The following is an 18,969-nucleotide window of genomic DNA, read 5'->3' as shown; positions in this document are numbered from 1 at the left end:
CCCGAACTGCTCCTCTGGGGGGCTGTACAGGGAGTGCCGCTGGTCACCGAGGGCCAGTAACAAAGGGATTCCGGGACACCACCGGGCTCCCTAACGCTCTGCGGTGACAGACGGCCGTCAGGCACCTGGTACAACGATACCACTTCTCAAAACGGAAAGCGTCGTGTGTGGCTGTCGATATCTTACGTTGAATTATTGGCCTCTGTCCTGACACCTGTATTTTAGCCAACTGGAGTCCTGGGAAATTATTTTTATTCAGGTGACATCTATGATAAAGAGCCCATCGATAAATATTTTCCGTCTGAGAAACGTGCTCAATCCGCTCACTGGAACAAGAAAGTCACGCTTTGTGCAGCCTGCCTGGGAGTCTTACCAAAGACAGAGCTTCGTGGAAAACGCAGAGCAAATCTGTCAGTATGTTCTCCAGACCCGCGGCCACTGGCCCCCCGTCTGCTGAGGACCGGCCGAAAGGAAATGGTGTTTGGGCCAACACTCTGAACACGGGACTCACATCTAGCGTCCAGGGTGTGAGGGTCTGGGCGGCATGGGGCGCGCCTTAGCGTGCTTCCTTGGGGGGGGGGGCACCCCTCCTCCAGGCAGTGTGGACGGCTTCAAGATCCCCACCGTGCTCCTGAGAGAGACGGGCAGTTCTGGTCCGCTGCTGAGAAGCGCTAAGTCCCCACAGGGAAATCACAAGGACTGTGGTCAGACGGCACGTTCCCGGCACCCATTTCATCAAAGCCAAAATAATATAGAATCAAAGCCCTCCAGGGCATTGTGGGGGCTCTCCCTGGCAGAGGCCTGGAGATTCACATCGGAGGTGGCCCTGTCCAGCTTATGCTTTATAAATCTGTCTGCAAAACCAAAAGACCCCTTCTCAACGTGGACCTGTGGTTTCCCGGACTAGGTGCCCCAGCCTCCCCAACACAGGTTTCCCAAGGGGCCTCCAAGGGTCTGGGGCGTGACTCATCGGAACCGCACATGGACGTGTGGTGGGCCTCGGGACCCCCACCCGTGTCCGGTCCACTCCCCTCCGGTGCCACCGTCCCCACGAACGGCAACTCCGGCCTCCGGGCTGCCCAGACCCAAGCCTCAGCTGTCCCTTTTCCCTCCCGCCCCACATCCCACCTCGTGGCATCTTCTTCAAAACGCGTCTGGACGATCACTACCCCTCACCACCCCCTCCAGGACCACCTGGTCATAGCCAGCATCCCCTGTCCTGAGATACTGCAAACACTGACGAACCTCACTGCACGCGGCGTCTGAAACCAAAGGTCTCGGTGATCACGGGGCCTCGCCGTCCCTTAGCCTGGTTCTCCGGCAACCCTGCCTCCCGTGGCCTCTCTGGACTCACTTCTACTGGTGTGCCCTCGGCCCCTCCCCTCTGCCCCCCTGGCTCCCCAAGACTCCCCGATCATGCTCCCCCTCCAGGTCTCCGCACCCGCACGTCCACATCTGGTCCTCCACACCTGCTCCTGCACACCTGCACCTCCACACCTGCCCCTGCTCCGCACCCGCTCACAGCTGTGCTCACGGCCCTGCTGCCTGGAACAGCACAGAGGGCCGACCGCTCATCTAACCTGACGTGCACATGCAAACCCACCACCGGCTCCCTAAGCTGGCTTTCTGTGTCTGCACCACTACATCATTGGTTCCCTGGGCTCATCACCTACTGTCTGTCTTCCCGGCTAGAAGGTCCAAGAAGACAGGGACAGGTTTTGTTCACTGCTAGAGCCTCAACACTTACAGCAGCACCTGCACATATGAGGAGTTCGGTGAGCATCTGTCAGATGGGTGGATGTGTGCATGGGTGAGCGGAAGGCGGGGAAGGAGGAGGGAAAAGAGGAAGGAGGGAGGGGAAGACGATAGGTGTGTTTCCGTGTTACCATCTCAGAGCCAGCGAGGGACGTTGCCAGGACAGGGAGCCGGCAGAAAGTTCCGGAAGGCCTTGTGGCAGATTATACAGATAACACTTCTAGGTCCGAATGTGAGGCAGGGTGCGAGCTCACACGGGGATGGAGAGGGGGGCCAGGTTAGGGGAAGCAGCTCAGGGTGGGGTCCCCTGTCAGACACAGCCCCGAGGGAGCCTCTCCCGCAGATCCATCCAGGCACCAGGGTACAAGCTCCAGGCGGGAGGACACAGGACAAAGAAGACCTTCGCACCTCCAGCCACCGGTTTAGAGGCAGCCTTCACCATCCACTCTTCCCACCTGCACCTTTGTCCTCGGGGTGAAGGTTCGTACCCTCATCCTACAGGTGCTGGGACCGTCGGGACCCGCAGCACGACCTTGCCGTTCACCTCGGAGCTTCAGTGAAAGGTTCGGACCTCTTCCTACGCAGCTCGCTGTCAGAAAATCCCACATTAATGAAGCAGCCGGGGCGACCGGCGACCAGAGGCGCCCCACTTGGCTCACCCCTCTTGGGTCACCTCTTGGTGACCTCTCTGGTCCCAGGGCCCAGGCAGCAGAAGGCTCCGCACGCGATCTGAACGGGAAACCGTAGAACCGTTTCCAGAAACCCGTGTTGATCTACTGAAAATGTATCTTTCTTGTTACAGCCCAAAACATCCAGAGAGTGGTTTGGTTTACTTCCTAGGACGGCTTCCAGGAAATAGCCACTCTCGCGGTGTCTATCTTATTGTTGATTACTTCTTGGTTGGGCGGTTTCAGATTTACAGGAATGGACGCTATTATTTGCCTATAACTCTCTGGGGTCTGTTTTCGGGCAAAGAGAAAAGGGGTCCTCACAAGAGGGAGAAACAGCTCGGACACCACCCTCTGCACACCCCAGTGTGCTCTGGGGGTGAAGAAGAACGAGCCTGTCCACAGAGGTGCTCCAGGACACAGCATTTCCGGATTTCTCACGCCAATTTACAGCGACAGCTAGCGATCTTCCAAGCGTGCATCCGTAATGGCCGGTGACTCCACTTTCATTGCTGACTCTAGAGAAAGCCTCGCATGTACGAGGAAGCCATGTGAAGAACGGTCAGTGCAGAACCGTCACAGAGAAAGAAAAACCAGAAATGACCCAAGTGCCCATCGGCAGGGGAACCCTCACTCCCGTGTCAACCTGAAGACGGACCGCCACACAGCTGCTGAAGTGAGCGATGTGGGGGAGAGGCAGGGAGAGCTCCCCGAGGGAGTGACGCCTCCTCCAGACCTAGTGGGTGAGTGAAGCACCCCCCACACACACACAGCACCAGGACCTCCACAGCCTGGAGGGGGGTGGGGGACGGGACGGGGGAAGCTCACTTCAGCAAAGCGTCATTCACTTCAGGCAACACGACATTTGCTCTATTTTTAACTTTATGAAAAGCGGTGTTCCACAACCACGGGCTACCTGGCTGGTACAAGCCAAGCTGCGAACATGTGGGTTTTGCTGGAGTTTGTTTAACGGGTGCCCCTCCCGTGCTCACCTGGACACACCTGGAGGCTTCGGAACAATGACAGATGCCAGGGAGGCGAGACCACCTTCCGTGGTTTCACTGGTGATTTTTTACCTAATCGCTTTTGAGTGCTAATAATTCCCCAAATACCCTGTAAGCCAACCCGGACTCTCGACTATTACACCCTGCCAGCGCGGTTGTGGGGACAGAAGGTCAAGTGCGTACAGGTGGCTTGCGGATGACAAAGGCGGTCACTCTGCCAGAAGGAGGCGGGTGGAGGGCGGCTGCCCCACGCGGGGACCTCACCTTGCTCCCTCCAGATCCCTCCTGGCCCCGTGACTTTGTGCCACACAGACCTGTGGAAGTCTGTGTTTGACACGAGGCCACATCTTCGATGATTCCCGCCCCTAGGGAACAGACTGTGTTGAGAAGGGCACTGTGCTCGGCGCATCGTCAACATGCTTGACCCGTCGTCGCCGGTTACAAACCACAGCGTGAGGAGTCAGCCATGGGAAGTGAGTCTGCTTTCTCACTGGTGAGATCTTGGCACCGGAAGAGGGCTCCATCAGGGTAACGTAACACAATCACAGTTTCCCTAAAGATCACCAGGAAAACAAGCTTTTTTCTTTGTAGCTTAGAGTCCATAAGTTTCCCTACAGAGAAGCACAAAGTGCCCACAAGACTCCAGTGGCCACGTGGACCCCTGTGTCTCGTGTGTGACCCACTAGCTCGTTACACAGCCCCGGGAAGGACGGCTGCAGCTGACACGGTGGACGTGTGGCTCGTGGACACTGTCCCCAGAGCCTCGAAGCAGGTCCCGTGGTGGCCAAGGTCAACGACTCCCTGGCTCTGCCGCCCCCGCTGTGGCGCCTTCCCTGGGTCCCACAAGAGCACTTGTGGTCCCGCTTTACACACCTTCCTGAAGTTGTCTGTGCCGGCGAGAAGCCCGCGGGAGGCCCCCGGGTGCGGCTTTCTTTGACAACCGTACAAGGGCAGGGCCGAGCCGGGCCAGGGAACCGCTCACGTCAGCCAGCCAGCAGGGGCAGCAGGCACATCGGGCCCCAAATCCCAGGAAGCGGTGTGAGCATGACCTGCATAGACCCCCCTCAGAAATGCCCGAGATGTTGCTTTTTTAAGTTTATTGATTCATTTTGAGAAAGAGAGAGACCGCTGGTGGGGGAGGGGCGGAGGGAGAGCGAGAATCCCAGGCAGGCCCCGCGCCGTCCGCACAGAGCCCGACGTGGGGCTCCAACTCACGAACCACAAGATCACAACGTGAGCCAAAACCAAGAGACAGACGCTTAAACGACGGAGCCGTCGATGTCCCTCAAGATCTGAGATGTTCTAACTCTTTCTTCCAGACTCCACGGGCAGGAGCACCGAGAAGGTGTGGGGCGAAGCCCACTCCCGGGGCTGCGACGCTGGAGCTGAGGAAGAGGCGCCCTGACACCCCGGTCTCCGCCCGGGGCCTCGGAACCGGGCACCTGCACAGGCTCTGGGCGAAGGGAGTCACCCGGCACGCTGTCCCAGAGGGGGCACACGCTGACACGTGTGGACACCAGATACCAGACGCGGTGTTCCGCGAAGCGGACGGCTTCGTCTCCGGCCCGACACCCCCACTTTGAGGGCTGTTCCTCCTCCTGATGGTCCCGCCCCCTCCCAGACTCTCCCATCACACCGCGGCCCGCATCCTAAGGGCGGGGGTCGAACTGCGCTCCTCGGAGCCGCAGCCCCTGGGAGAACGTGCTTAGGATCACCCCACTGCCCCGAAAGCCGATCCACTGTTGCCTGGCTTACGTGCTGAGGCTCTGCACAAAGTGTTATTTGAATAAGGGCTTTTATTTCCTTAATCAACCCCCACCGTGACCCCAAAACGTAAGACAAGCATACTGAACGCGAGGGACCAGCTCCTCACCGGTGAGATGGGCCGCCTGTGCCTTTCACAGGACGCAGACCGGGGTGCCGTCCGAGTGCCTGTCAGGCCCCAGCCCCCGCATCCGCTGCGGGCCGGCCCCTCCACCCGCGTGGACACCCAGGGCCAGGAGAGGACCAAACCAGCCAGCATTGTCCTTGAAGAGCTTCCCCTACGGTCCCCAGCTGGGCCGTCGTCTCCACAGACGGTCCCCATCACACCGTGGGGCTCTGCTCCCTCAGTGTCCAGCCAGCGGCCCGCTGGCCCTGCCGGGCGATCCCAGGCCTTGCCCTAAGCGTGGCTGGTGGAGCCCACTTCTCCCAGCTGCACAGCGGGCCCAGTTAGGTCCCACCCCCATCAGAGGGGCTCTGTGTCCCCCCCAAACTGGGGCCGTGTGACCCCCACGGTAACAGTGGGTGCAGAGGTGATCCCGTGCTCCAAGGGGCCTTCGGCATGACCGAATCTCATCTCTCTCCCTCGCGTCCCGCGAACCCGCCGATCCCATCGTCCAAACGCACTCAGGCACGGGAGGCTGGCCATCTCCTCGCTGGCCTCCCGTCCACAGCCTATTTCCAGTGGAACAACCACGCTGGCTCCTCTAACCCATCAACCAGGACATGGCCCCAGATGGCCACGTCTCCTCGTCCCTCGGGGAAGAGCAAACATCCTTTCCGGTCCCCACATGGTCCCGCCCTCCGTGACAGCAGCCCGTCCCTGCTCGACGAGGGGCCCGCAGACACACCAGCTGCCGGGCTCTGAGCCGATAACCTGACCTCTGGGGGTCTCACTTCTCACCTTTAAAGTGGGAGGAGCAGATCCTGACTCCCCCGGGGCGTTTGTCAAGGCAAAGTCACGGCACGTGGCATCGAAATGTGAATCCTTCACTCTGATGCGGCCCCCCTCGACGACAGCTATCAGCTCCCACACGCTGGCTGGCCCCGTCGACAACACAAAGCTCACTCACTCAGACTCCGCGGCACACGCTCACGTATGAGCTGCATCGGGTGCCGACCCAGCGTGTGCGAGTTGCGTACGGAAACAACATGGGTTGGAAGGAAAAGTCAGCGTGACGTTTCCACTGTTCCTGGGAATTTCCATCCAGGGAAATGCATTCTCAATGACTGCCGTTTGCTGAGTGCTGGCAATATCCCTCCTACACCCCTGCTCCAAATGCTGTGTAGGGGCGTATAGACAAAGAAAAGCCTTTATCCACAAAGGGGCGCTTGGGGGCTCAGTCAGTTACGTGTCTGACTCTTGATTTCGGCTCAGGTGGTGATCTCACGGTTTGTGAGATCAAGCCCAATGTCGGGCCGCATGCTCAGCCTGGACCCTGCTTGGGATTCTCTCTCTGCCCGCCCCCCCCCCCCCACTCTCTGTCTCTACCAAAATGAATAAATAAACTTTAAAAAAAGGAAAAGAAAGAAACCGTGGCTCCCCAAGGTCAGGTCGGTCCTGGGCCGCAGACCCGGGGCCCTTCTGAGCACCTGCGTGGGACCCACCCTCAACCAGGGTGCAGAGCAAGGCCCGCCACCCACAGACCCGACCGGCTCACACCCACCGGACCTCCAGGCCCTGTCTTTCCAGCCTCCAGGGTGGGCTCAGCAGCAGTCGGGGAACAGGAGCCCCTTCCGACCTCCCACTCTGCATGCGCCCACGCATAAAAAGCTTTCGAAGACAAACTCACGCGGAAGCAAAGCCTGCGTCTCTAGGGACGGGGGGTCGCCCGCTTCCACAGAGCACTTCCTCAGGGTCCCGTCTGTGTACCGCCAAGCCGATGGGGAGAGTGCATTATACCTCCTTGCCGGCAGTAACACGGGCTGGACGGAGAGCGCCTACCCCCGGACTGTGTGACCCGAGGACAGGGCGCCGGTGGGCTCCGCGTCGCCACGTGACCGGGATCTGCAGGGCGCGATGAGGGGAAGGTGGCAGCTGGGCGCGGGCCCCGAAGCTGTCCAAGCCGCATCACGGAGGAGCTCGTGCAGGGTGGGGGAGAAGCGGCGCCCCGTCTCACGGCGCCGTGCGTCCTGCTCAGTTTCTGCAACTCGCCGCACGTGTAAATCACACACACGTCCACCGCTGTAAATTTACGTGAGTCGATCTTCCGCGCCGGCTCACTCACCCCCGCCCCCGACACCTGTGCAGCCGGAGGACGCGGCAGGGGCCCGCAGGGCGCTGGGACTCGTCTGTTCCGACGCTCCCGCCGCCGCTGCGGGTCTGGCCTCAGGGGTCCCTCTCCCCTGCGCTCTGTCTGCGACCCTCCTCACCTTCACGACGCTCGGAGCCGGGAGCACACGAAAGGCGGTGCAGTCAGGACACGCGCTGCCGGTGACAGCACAGAAACTACCAGAAACGAAGGCACGCGTCCGCTAGGGACCGGGCTGGATGGGCTGCATCCCGCCAGCACGTCGGACGAGGGGCTCAGCCCAGGGCGGAGGCCCACGGGGGCCCCGCGAGACGCCGCTCACACGGTTAACCGTCCCGAGGGCCCAGACCTAACATTTCCAGCGGCAGCGACGCGAACGGGGACACCCCGCGGCCCCACAAAGAGCGGCCTCGCTTCCCGTTCTCCGAACCCCGGAGGGTGAGTGCCGTCGGCACGCAGCCGGGAGCAGGCTCGACTTCCCCGACGCCGTGGACCCGGGTCTCCCCTCAGGGTGTTCCGGGTGCGTCCCCGGAGCGGGGGAGGCCCTGGGGCCCCGCGCGGCCTGCTGGCGGTGCCCACGAGAGGCCGCTCCTCCCGCAAGCCGGCCGCCCCCGACTGAGGACACCGAGCGGGCAGGCCCGGGGGAAGAAGGCGGGCGCCTTCGCGGACACTGGAGCCTCCCCAAGACGGCGGCTCCGGAGGAGGGCGCGATCCTGCCTGGGAGGCCGCCCGAACGTCCCCCGGTTCCAGCACCAGGACGGCGGATCCGACGCCGTGCGCCCTCCAGCCCCGGCCTGGGGGGCGGCCCCGAAGGTGGCGAGGGTCGGGGACTCCGGCTCCGGCACACACGGCCCCGGAAGGAGAGCTGCCCTCCCACTGGGATCCGGGACGGGAAAGTCCCGGAAGTCAACGTGGCGCCGTCCGTTGTATGGGAACCAGCGCCCGCGGGCTCGGCAAAAACGACCTGCGTGCCGCACGGCACCACGCCTGATGCTCCGGGGTCACACACACACCTCCAGAAGCGAGGCCCGGGGCCACCGGAAGCGAGGCCCAACATCACCGGAAGCGAGGCCGCGGCCGCAGGAAGCGAGGCCCGGCGCCACCGGAAGCGAGGCCGCGGCCACAGGAAGCGAGGCCCAGAATCACCAGAAGCGAGGCCCGCCATCCCCGGAAGGGAGGCCCGGCACCACCCCCCTCCACGAGCGCAGGAAACAAGGTAAAGGAAGCAGCTCATGCCGGTGACCTTCTCCTGAAGCAGGGGCTACGGCTGACACGTGATCCCTGGGCAGGGGCCGGGGGCTTCCCACCGGGACCCTCAACCAACGCTCCCGTCCGAGGGAAAAGAAACTTCTGAAAACAGGACTTCTAAAGACTTCTGTACAAGAAGGGAACTTGCTTGTGGTCCGGACTCTTTGGGGTCACTTAGCTGTATTTAACCTGAATTAAAGCCTGGGCTTTCCTGCCTGGGACACATTAGTCTCTTGGGAGTTTGAGTAGCTTGAACCGTGCAAGTACAAATGCCTGCCTTTAGATGAGTCATCTCTGGAGAGAGTGGGAACCCTGAGCTGCTGGAAAGGGTCCCGGACTGTGGTCGCCCTGCAGGGCACTCCCAGACCCCGGGCTCCGTCCACACCATCACGTTCACAGTCCCGCTTCAAAGCCCCGGTATAAGCGCCCTGCACTACGGGCCCAGCTGGTCAACAATGTCCCGGAAAGCAGGCGACAGCGGACCCAGCCAGCTGCGCACCGAGGCGGGCATCGTGAATACTGGCCTCTCCCGAAGGCTGATTATGAGCACATTACCTCTGATGTCCATCCCTGCACCTGTAAAATGGGGGCAACAGAACCGACCCGACAGTGTTGTTGGAAGAATGAAAGGAGACAAGAAGCGTGAATCACTTGGTTCCATGCACCTGCCGCTGAATTCTTTCATCTTCACTGTAAACTCAGGAGGATTTTGAAGCTACCGCTCACGGACACATCTTCAGGACGAGTCAGGAGGGGCAAGCACGTGCTGGGCAACCACTGTGAGGGGCACATCCTCCGGGATGCAGGGAAAAGGACCATGGCCTCTCACACACACGAGAAACACACGACAAGCATCAGTTCGCTCTGGGGCATTTTTTCCCAAATGGTAGACCGTCGAGATTCAGGGTGAAGTATGGGGAGTAAGAAGGAGAAATGAGCGGTGCATTCAATGAATGGGACAAAGGAAGAGGAACAGGGCTCCTCCTAGAAGCGAGGCCCACAATCACCGGAAGCGAGGCTCCGCACCACCGGAAGGAGCAAAAACGCTCCAGGTGCCAAGTGCCAGTGGGGGCTCAGCGGGCGCCCCGACCTCGGTCTGCATCTCCGCGGCGAGCCGCAGACTCGGGACCAAACCACAGAGAGAAGCCGCGGTGCCTCCGTGTTCCGTTGTCCCCACTCACTCTGCATCCAGAAGCCAATGTAGCCAACACCACCAGTTTCCCGTGCAGCCTCACACGAGCCCCAGGCTCCCCACCGCTTAGCTCAAGAGAGACCGTATCCACATTTGCACACACCAGGGAGGGAAGAGACAGCAGGGCCGCAGTGACGGTCAGATGGCAGACCTCTCGGGCTCTGCCGCCCAATCTCCACTATGCTTGGTTCCAGAAACCCCTCGTGAGAGCCTTGGGTGCCTATGCTGTGCCCCGATGGGCCATTCTCAGCCAGGGCAGCGCCATCAGGCCCCTCGGTGCTGGCTGGTAGGCAGGGCGGCTTGGACAGGAGACCACAGGACAAAAGTCAGGTTCTTGGACAAAACTTGGGTGTCCGGAGTCCTGATTCTCTCACGCAAGCTGACACCCAGCAGATGGACCCCACCCCAGCCTGATCTCCATCCAAATCCTCAGACAAGCCCCTCAGATGTCCAGATGGCCTCCAGCCAAATTTAGGTATGCTGGGGGAGGAGGAGGGGCGAGAGGGGCCGAAAAGCCAGAAAGAAAAGAAAATGGGATGTTAGTTTGGTATTTTGTTGCTGCCTGAGTTCTTATGATCGTTCACTGAAAATATTGTAATCAGAGAGGGTGGGTTCAAAATAACGTTGCAAGCGCCACAAAGGTCTGAGATGTCAGGTGTAACATACATTTTTCAGTTACACAGATCGGATGCCACGAGGAAAGCTCAAATCCGCTCTCAGAAACCATCCACCACCTCCCTAGGATCTAATAACGCTCTGTGCCCAAAATGGCCTTTGTTCCCACCGAAGAAATTGAAGTCCCTTCGCTTATGTCTGGGCCTGCGCTACGGAGATGTCTATGCGTGTCCAAAGTGCACACACACAGGCCTCGAGTGAGACACCCACGTACTGCCCCGAGTCACTGCATCACAGCCCCTCCGTCCCCATCCTTCCTGAAGGCATACGTTCCACAGATGGACACGCTCACCTCCGTTCCCTCCCGTAGACTGCGGCTGGAGACCCTCAGAGAAGCCATCGGTCCCACGTCCCTCATCCGCAAACCACACATCTCAGAACCGAAGGACGTCTGTTTAAACACAGACCCTGTCCCGAGTGCAGGCCCCCGGCCTCATCTACACAGTCAGCAGGGCTCCGGAAACGCCACTGCCCGCCACCCAGAGATCCGCTCGGAAGCCCCATCCGCCCCTCTCAACTAACCACAGGACAGCAGAATCAAAGAATTGTATCATATTCCGAAGACTCAGCCCAGATGGGTCAGGACGCGGCAGTATTTTCTCCGAGTTATCATAACCGCTCCTGGAAGGTCCAGCCCGCCTCTGTGGCGCGTCGATAATCAGCAGAAAGCCTCGCAGCATCTTTTTAAACTCTTTTTGCCGAAGTTGCCGAGCACCACGTTCGAGATGGAGCTGAGGGCCGGTAGCCACTTACTGCCGATGACCTGTCCCCTCGCTGGAAGCCCTGCCTGGTGCTGAGGGGGGCGAGCCGGCGCCTGAGACGGGGCGGGGGTCACGTGGTGAGAACCGAGGGACTTGAACTGCCGCGCTCCCCTCTTGTTCCAGGGCTGCTGCGATAGGTGGCCCCAAACCGTGGGCTCCGTGGCAGCAGCGGGTCCACGTCCCAGCTCTGCCACGGCCTAACCCCACGTTGCCCACCCCTCTGTGCCCAGTGTCTTCACGTGTAACGTGTGAATTATGTGAAAGCTAAAACCGACGTGCTGGTAGATTGCTCAGATAGTGCATGTCTAACATAGCATGAATTTAGTACATACTGACTGTCCTTCCTTTCTCTTTGGTTTTTGTTCAATCATAACAGCTATGCCACTTGACATCAGCAACACCAAATGTCCCTGGCTGAGCCTGCCTCTAAAGGACCAGATGTTGTCGACGCCACTGACGGTGTGGGTGTCAGTGCGTCTGGCCCCTTCCCACGGCCAGAGTCTACGACCGGTGTCCCAGAACTCCGAATGGAAGTGTTTCTCAACCAAGCAGGTTGCAAGGCGTCACCCCGATCGGCCTCTTGAAGGTGTCTTTGCAGGAAAAATGCTCCCCACGGTCAGGAAAGGTCCTGAGACCATCTCGACCCAATGACATTCAGTTAACTAGAAGTAATGTGCTGTGGCCAGGAATTGACTGTCCCCTAAAAGAATGCAAAGAGGGTTGCCAGTGACAGGCCACCCCGCAAAGCTAACCAGACCTACAGCCTTTATTTTAAAAGGGAAGTGAGGACACCTGGCACCAGAAGCCCCTCATTTCCAAGACCGCTCCGGGAAAATAATCTGTGGATAGTGTTGGGGTCGTTGGGGGCGGGGGGCTCCCGGCCCCAACTCAAACCTCGGCAGAAGTGGCTACAGCAACAAATCAGCGGCCGGCGGCATGTGGATGGTCAGAGATGATTAAGCCCCACAATCGGTCCGCATTCTGCTCAGCCAGGCTTAAGGGACTTTTGAGGAAGGCTCTTATTTGAGTGGTGGTCTCAAACCTCGTCACCACCGAGCACCCCCAACGTGAGTGGAACCCTCTCCATCGTCCCCAGGTTCCTCCTCGCTCACAGAGGGGGGCAGGAGGCTGTGCAATTCCAATCCACTGCTCCCCTTCCACAGCAACCAAAAATGTTACTTCTTTTTATCGGCAAAGTCATAGAGCGCGCAGCACCAGATGATACCAGGTCTGGGCAAAACGTAGGTCTTGTCCCCGGCCCCCCAGAGCCCTCTCTGGAAGTAACCACCACTGCCAGCTTCTGGAGAACACTACCAACAAAATGTGTAAACGGGATTTACTACTGAAAGCATTAGCCTCCCGTGCTATGTGTTTGGCGGGGGGGGGGGGGGGGGGGGGGCGGTCATTTGTTTTCTTGGAGATCTTTCCACACGAATGTATGCAGAACGGCTTCATATTTTTAACACATCCAGAGAGCATTCCAGAAAATACATATACCGTGAATTATTTACTTGGTCCCTTCTTTGTGGATTTTTTAGATTGTTTGAATCTTTTGCTATTAAAAACAGTGTAATGAATATCCACATACACTATTTCACACATGTTTAAATGCACGTATGTGATATTTCCTGTCTGTGGACAAGCTAAGTCAAAGACTATGCAGATTTGTAATTTTATTAGACATTACCAAATCGCTGCCATGGACACCAGTTACCCTATGACTAGCAACACACGAGGCCTCCTGTTTCCCTGTATTCTTGGCAAACCATTGTGTTACCAAAGTTTTGGTCTTTGTGTATGTGACAGGTGGGGAAAATCTCAGGATGGATTTCATGCATTTCTCTGGTTACCAGTGAGGGTGGGTATCTTTTAAAATGCCTAAGATCCATTTGTATTTCCTTATCTATAAACTGTTCATGTACATTTTTCTTTGGGGCTGTTAAATACTTTCTAGTTTATTTGTAGGTGATCTTCACATTCTAAGAAAATTAGCCTCGTGTCTACGATATAAATTATACATATTTTCCCTGACTTGTCCTTTGTCTTTTGATTTTGTTGTGTCATATTTGTCATTAAAAACCGTTTGATTTCAATGTAGTTGAATTACTTTATCTATATTTTATGCCTTGTGGGTTTGGTTTTATACCTAGAAAGACCTTCCCCATCCCAAGATTCAGGGGGAGAAACACTAATTTTAGGTCGAACATTTTTATATAGTTTTGTGTTAATTTTTGATGCAAGTGGTATTTATTTTTAATGAAGGTATGAGATACGGGTTCTATTTTAAAAAAGAGTATTACCCAGTGTTCCAGTGTCCTGTTTCGGGCAGTCTATCTTTATCAATTAATAAATTGCAATGTACATGTGAGACTATTTCCGGACTCTTCTCTGTGCTAGTGTCTTTCCTTCCGATACCATCTATCGCCATCATTCAAGTACCACGCAACTCTACAGTCTGAAGTCTAGGGGTGCTAGATTTCACTTATCGTGCCATGTGTTCCTAGCCGAAGGCATGCTTTTCTATCGTTCAGATTTTCCTCTGGATCCCACGCTTTGTTTTAAATTTCCGGACAGACCCAACGTGAGCGTTCTTTGTGAAGTGTGTCTCTTGGGATTTTTTAACTGTCGCGGTTGCAGATGGGCTCTTTTCTCCAGTAATTGTAACTGGACATTTTCGGTATATGTGAGGAGTATTAATTTCTATGCATTTACAACCAGCCACCTCACAAAATCCTCTCATTTGTAAGGGCTTTGCAGTCTGTTCGCTTGTATTTATTAAGTAAATAATCGTATTTCTGAAAATAGTGATAATTTTCGCTCTTTCTAATTTTTAGGGCACGTGTCCGGCTCTCATCTGACTGTCGAAGCCGCACCTCCTGTAGGGTGTCACACAGCAGCCATGTTAACGGTTGTCGGGTTGATTTTCTCCTGCCTTGAATGGGATGCTCCCATGTTTTCCCACCACACACAGTGTCACGTAGTTGAACGGACGTGTTCCGACACCACGGAAATACGTATCTGATCCCGTAATTAAAGACACAGATTCGTGAAAGTGTCTTTTAATCACATCTAGTTCTTTTCAATATCTATGTAAATTTTTGTTCACATAGTGAACACTCTTAAGAAATATATTAATAGTGAGTTGTGGGTATTGCATTTTAGATTCCCGAAATAAATTGCCATTTGCAGAAGTTACAGGATTCTTTCACTACATTACACACTGTATTCCCTAGTGCTTTGCTCAGGAAAGGTGTTCTCTTTCAAGTGAGTTTAGAGCTGCAGTTCTCTTTTTTCCTGCGAATTTTGTCTGATTTTGCTATCAGTTTTTAATCCATCAAAAGAATTCGGAAGTCTGTTCCCACATGGACACAACTGTGTCCTTGCCAACATCTCTTTCTTAAAGATTCAACACAGTTGCTTGTGAAGCCGGGCTTGCCATACTTGCCCTATTTCTCTGGTTTCTCTATTAATTGGTCCATTTACATTTTCTATATCTTCTGGGCTCAGCGTCAGTAATTTGCACCCCCCAGAAAACTCAGCCATTTCCCGCAGGCCCCGGAGCCGGCTGCACAACTCCATGCAGATCCCTAAGGTTCATTCGATTATTCAATTTCTAACTTTTCACGTTGGGGGATTCATTGATTTTATTTCTTATTTATGAGGGCGGGATAATTATTTAAGGCTGTGAATTTTCCTCTGAGCACTACTGTGGCCCATCCCTTCCAACATACCCTTTTTTAGGACAGTGATTTCTGAGAGATTCTGAGATTTTGGCTTTTCGGCCCTCTGTTACCTCAGTTGTTTTATTCTTGATCTTCCAGGTAGCGAGACTTTTCTCTGCCTGGTTACTGTCTTACGACCTTGTGGTTAATGTTTGTTTTATGATGTTAGGCTTAATTTTTAGCTTTATTGCATTATGATCAGAGAACATAATCTGAACTATTGCTTTTGTTTTTATGAGATTTTGTTCCCCGTGGTCAGTTTTTTACATGTGCCGCGTTAGTCCTTAGCTACGTAAAGAAGTTGTGAGCCTATTTTCAGACCGTAGCATTAGGTGAATAGCACTCAGACCCGCCACCATGTGATTTGCAGGCATCACCTATGTCTTTGCGATCCTGCTGTATTTGTCCGGGGTTGAGAGACCAGAAATAACACCTATTACCAGCAAGTTTCTGTATATTCCCCCTGGGGTTTCTCGCACCCGTGTTTACTAAATTTTGGTGAATGGTATAAAATATCTAGATATTCATAAATTATGAGATCCTTTGATCACAATTGCTATTATTACAAAGTGTCTTTCTCTGTCTTTAATACGTTTAATACGTTTAATACGTGTCTTTAATACGTTTGGGCTGAAATTCACCTTGTTTGCTATGAAAATGCTCCTCCTTGTGTTCTCTCTCTGTGTCTATTTGCTTGGTAGACCTTTGCCTGTCTCCTTTTTTTCTTTTATTTTTTTTAATGTTTATTTATTTATTTATTTTGAGAGAGAGACAGAGTGCAAGCAGGGTAGGGGCAGAGAGAGAGGGAGACACAGAATCGGAAGCGGGCTCCAGGCTCTGAGCTGTCAGCACAGAGCCCGACGCGGGGCTCGAACTCACAGACCACGAGATCATGACCTGAGCCGAAGTCAGTCGCTTAAGCGACTGAGCCACCCAGGCGCCCTGCCTGTCTTCTTAACTTCAACTTTTCTGACTTACTTTGTTTCAGTGTATGCACCATATAACTGACTTCTGCTCTGTGATGTCAAAACAAATCCTTTTTCTTTTAATATTTTCGTCTAGTCCATTTACAAATATAGATGCAAGAGATATACATGGTCTTAGCTTCCTTATCACATTTCAGGATGTGCTTTCTGTTTTTAGTGCCTTTTCCTCTCACTATATGTTCAGTGTTTGCTTTGTTTTCTGTGTGTTTCCATACACAGAAAGACTTGCATTTTTAGCATTTTTAACAAAAAAACTTATATACTTATTGCTTTTAGGGAGTTTTTATTGGCTCCTACCATAAGCAAGAATGAAATTAGGGTATTTTTACTTTTTGGTGCCTTCGCGGCACATCACCATCCACTTACAGCTGGTTGTACTTTATTATTTTTTTCTAGTATTTACCCTGTTGTCTTGAAATGGAATTTACATGTACACGTGTTCATGTTGGACACTGCTCAACTTCAGGGAAGGTCAGTCAACAGCTTAGATACATCTGTGCTTGCATGACTTTTATGTTCTTATAAAAGACCATGGAACCAAAGTTCCGATACCACCTCCCACCTTCCCTTCCTCCTCTACTCTCAAATTTTTGCTCTGTGATGTCTGCATTTTTAGATTTTATAACATTTGCCTTCCGTCTCCTACCCAGCCATGCCCCATCTTTTAATCTTCCAGTTAGATGAACCCTGCACCCAATGTCTGTCTTTCGCAGATAGTTTCTTCACTTGTCTCTCTCTTGGCCGGAGTTCATCACAGCTAACTTTAAAATGGGTTATGAAAATGTATTAATTTAGTTATCGCAAATTCAAAGTATTTGTCTATTGTCCTCACTATATGTCGACTCATAGTTTGCCTGTGTACAAAATTACCGGTTCCCATTTTTCTTCTTTTGAGGGCATCGTAGTGATGGCCCAGCTCTGTTCCAGTGCACAGTTGTCTCAGAGACGTCTGACACTAGTCACACAATTTTTCCAGGTGGGTATTTTGTGGGTTTTTTGTTCTGGAAGCCCAGGCACTATTTCTTTGTCTTTGAAATCCAATAACTCTATTGGAGTAGGTTCCTGTCTTGATTGCTCTATGCTGTTTTATACTGGGACAATCTAAAACTTCAAGGTTTCTTTTTATTCTAGGGGGAAAAAATAATTCTATTTTACAATATAACTTATTATCTTTTTCATCAAAATTAGTTACGCGTATTTTATACCTTATTCCCCATATTGCTACAGCTCTAATTTCTGTCTCTTCCCTTTAACATCATCTTCATTTTCACTTGCTCTCGCTTACCTTCCTGCTTCTGCTCTGCATGTCCTTTCTAGAACTCAGTAGTATCCAGCCTAATTTACGCTCCTTCCAATGTGGCCTCGGTTTTTGTGATGTTTTTACTTTCCCACCTCCTTCACAAGCTCTCACAACTTGTGCGTTATCTCCTTCTTGGCCTTATTATACTTGCCCTTAGACCCACCGTCTCCTCTTCGACCTCTTGTTTTGTGAAAGTGATTGCTTCAGGAAATACGTATCTGTTTTTAAGCCATAAAAATATACTTTGTCACAATTTCCATCTGCTTTATGACTTTTTTTTACTTTATTGAGGTATGATTGACATGTAAAAAGCTGTAGGTATTTAATGTGTGCAACTCAATGAGTTTGAGACTAAGTATCCATCCGTGAAACCATCATCACTCAAGGCCACAGACATACCCATCCATTCCCAAAGTTTCTTCCACTGATTTATTATTATTATTATTTGTGTGTGTGTGTGTGTGTGTGTGTGTGTGTGTGGTTAAGAACACTTAAGATCTACCCTCCCAGCAAATGTTAAGTCTATCATACAGTATTGCTAGCTATAGGCACTACGTATACTAGATCTCTGGAATGTATTCATCCTCCATAAATGGAAGTTTACACCCTTTGACCGTTACCTCCCCACCCCTTTCCCCCAGCCCCCGGAACACACAGCCCTGCTCTCTGCTTTTATGAATCTGACTATTTTAGATTTCCCATATAAGTAAGGTCATACAGTATTTGTCTTTCTGTGTCTGGCTTATTTCGCTTAGCACAGCGTCTTCCAGGTTTACCCATTGATTCGTGTTATACGTCAGTGGACACGTTTTCATGTCGTGCCTAGGGTGGATCATGTTGTCATGAACCTAGGAGTGCCAGTATCTCTTCAAGATCTTTGTTTCAACTCTTTTGGATACATTCCCAAAAGTGGGATTGCTGGATAGTTTTATTTTTCATTTTTTGAGGAATCGCCATACTGTTTTCCACAGCGGCTGCACAAATTCGCATTTCTACCAACAGTGCTCAAGGGTTCCCTTTGCCCCACCTCTTTGCCAACACCTATTACGTCTAATCTTTTTTTCTAATAACATTCTGACAGGTGTGAGGTGATATCTCATCGTGGTTTTGATTTGCATTTCCCTGCTGATGAGTGAGGTTGAGCATCTTTTCGTGTGTCTGTTGGCCATCTGGATGTCTTCTTCGGAGAACATCTATTCGAGTCCTTTGTCCATTTTTAATTGGGTTATTTGGTTTTGTTTTCAATTTTGTTTTCTGGGTTTTGTTTCGGTTTCTTGAGTTATGGGAGTCCTTATACCTTTCCTTATGTATTATACGTTTCCTTATCAGAAACATGGTTTGCAAATATTTTCTCCGATTCCGTGGGTTGTCTATTCATTTTGTTGACTATTTCTTTTGCTGCGCAGAGATTCTTGGTTTAAGGTAAGACCACTTGTTCATTTGGCCTTTTGTTGTCCGTGCTTTCGGTGTCCTACGCAAAAACCCATTGGCAAGACCAATCATGACAGCATTTTCTGATAAATATTCTTCACTTGCCATGTTCTCCTTTTATTTCTGCCTTTTTCTCAGAGCCTTTTTTTCTAGAACCACCGCCACCTCCTTGTTTCTAAGCCGAATATTTGCAGAAAACGTATGTGGGCGACGG

This window comes from Lynx rufus, unplaced genomic scaffold, assembly GCF_022079265.1.
Source record: "Lynx rufus isolate CCGP_SWC_20201006 ecotype Redwood Valley unplaced genomic scaffold, mLynRuf1.p SCAF_20, whole genome shotgun sequence".
NCBI classification, from domain to species: Eukaryota; Metazoa; Chordata; class Mammalia; order Carnivora; family Felidae; genus Lynx; species Lynx rufus.
Note: the sequence above shows the minus strand (reverse complement) of the source record.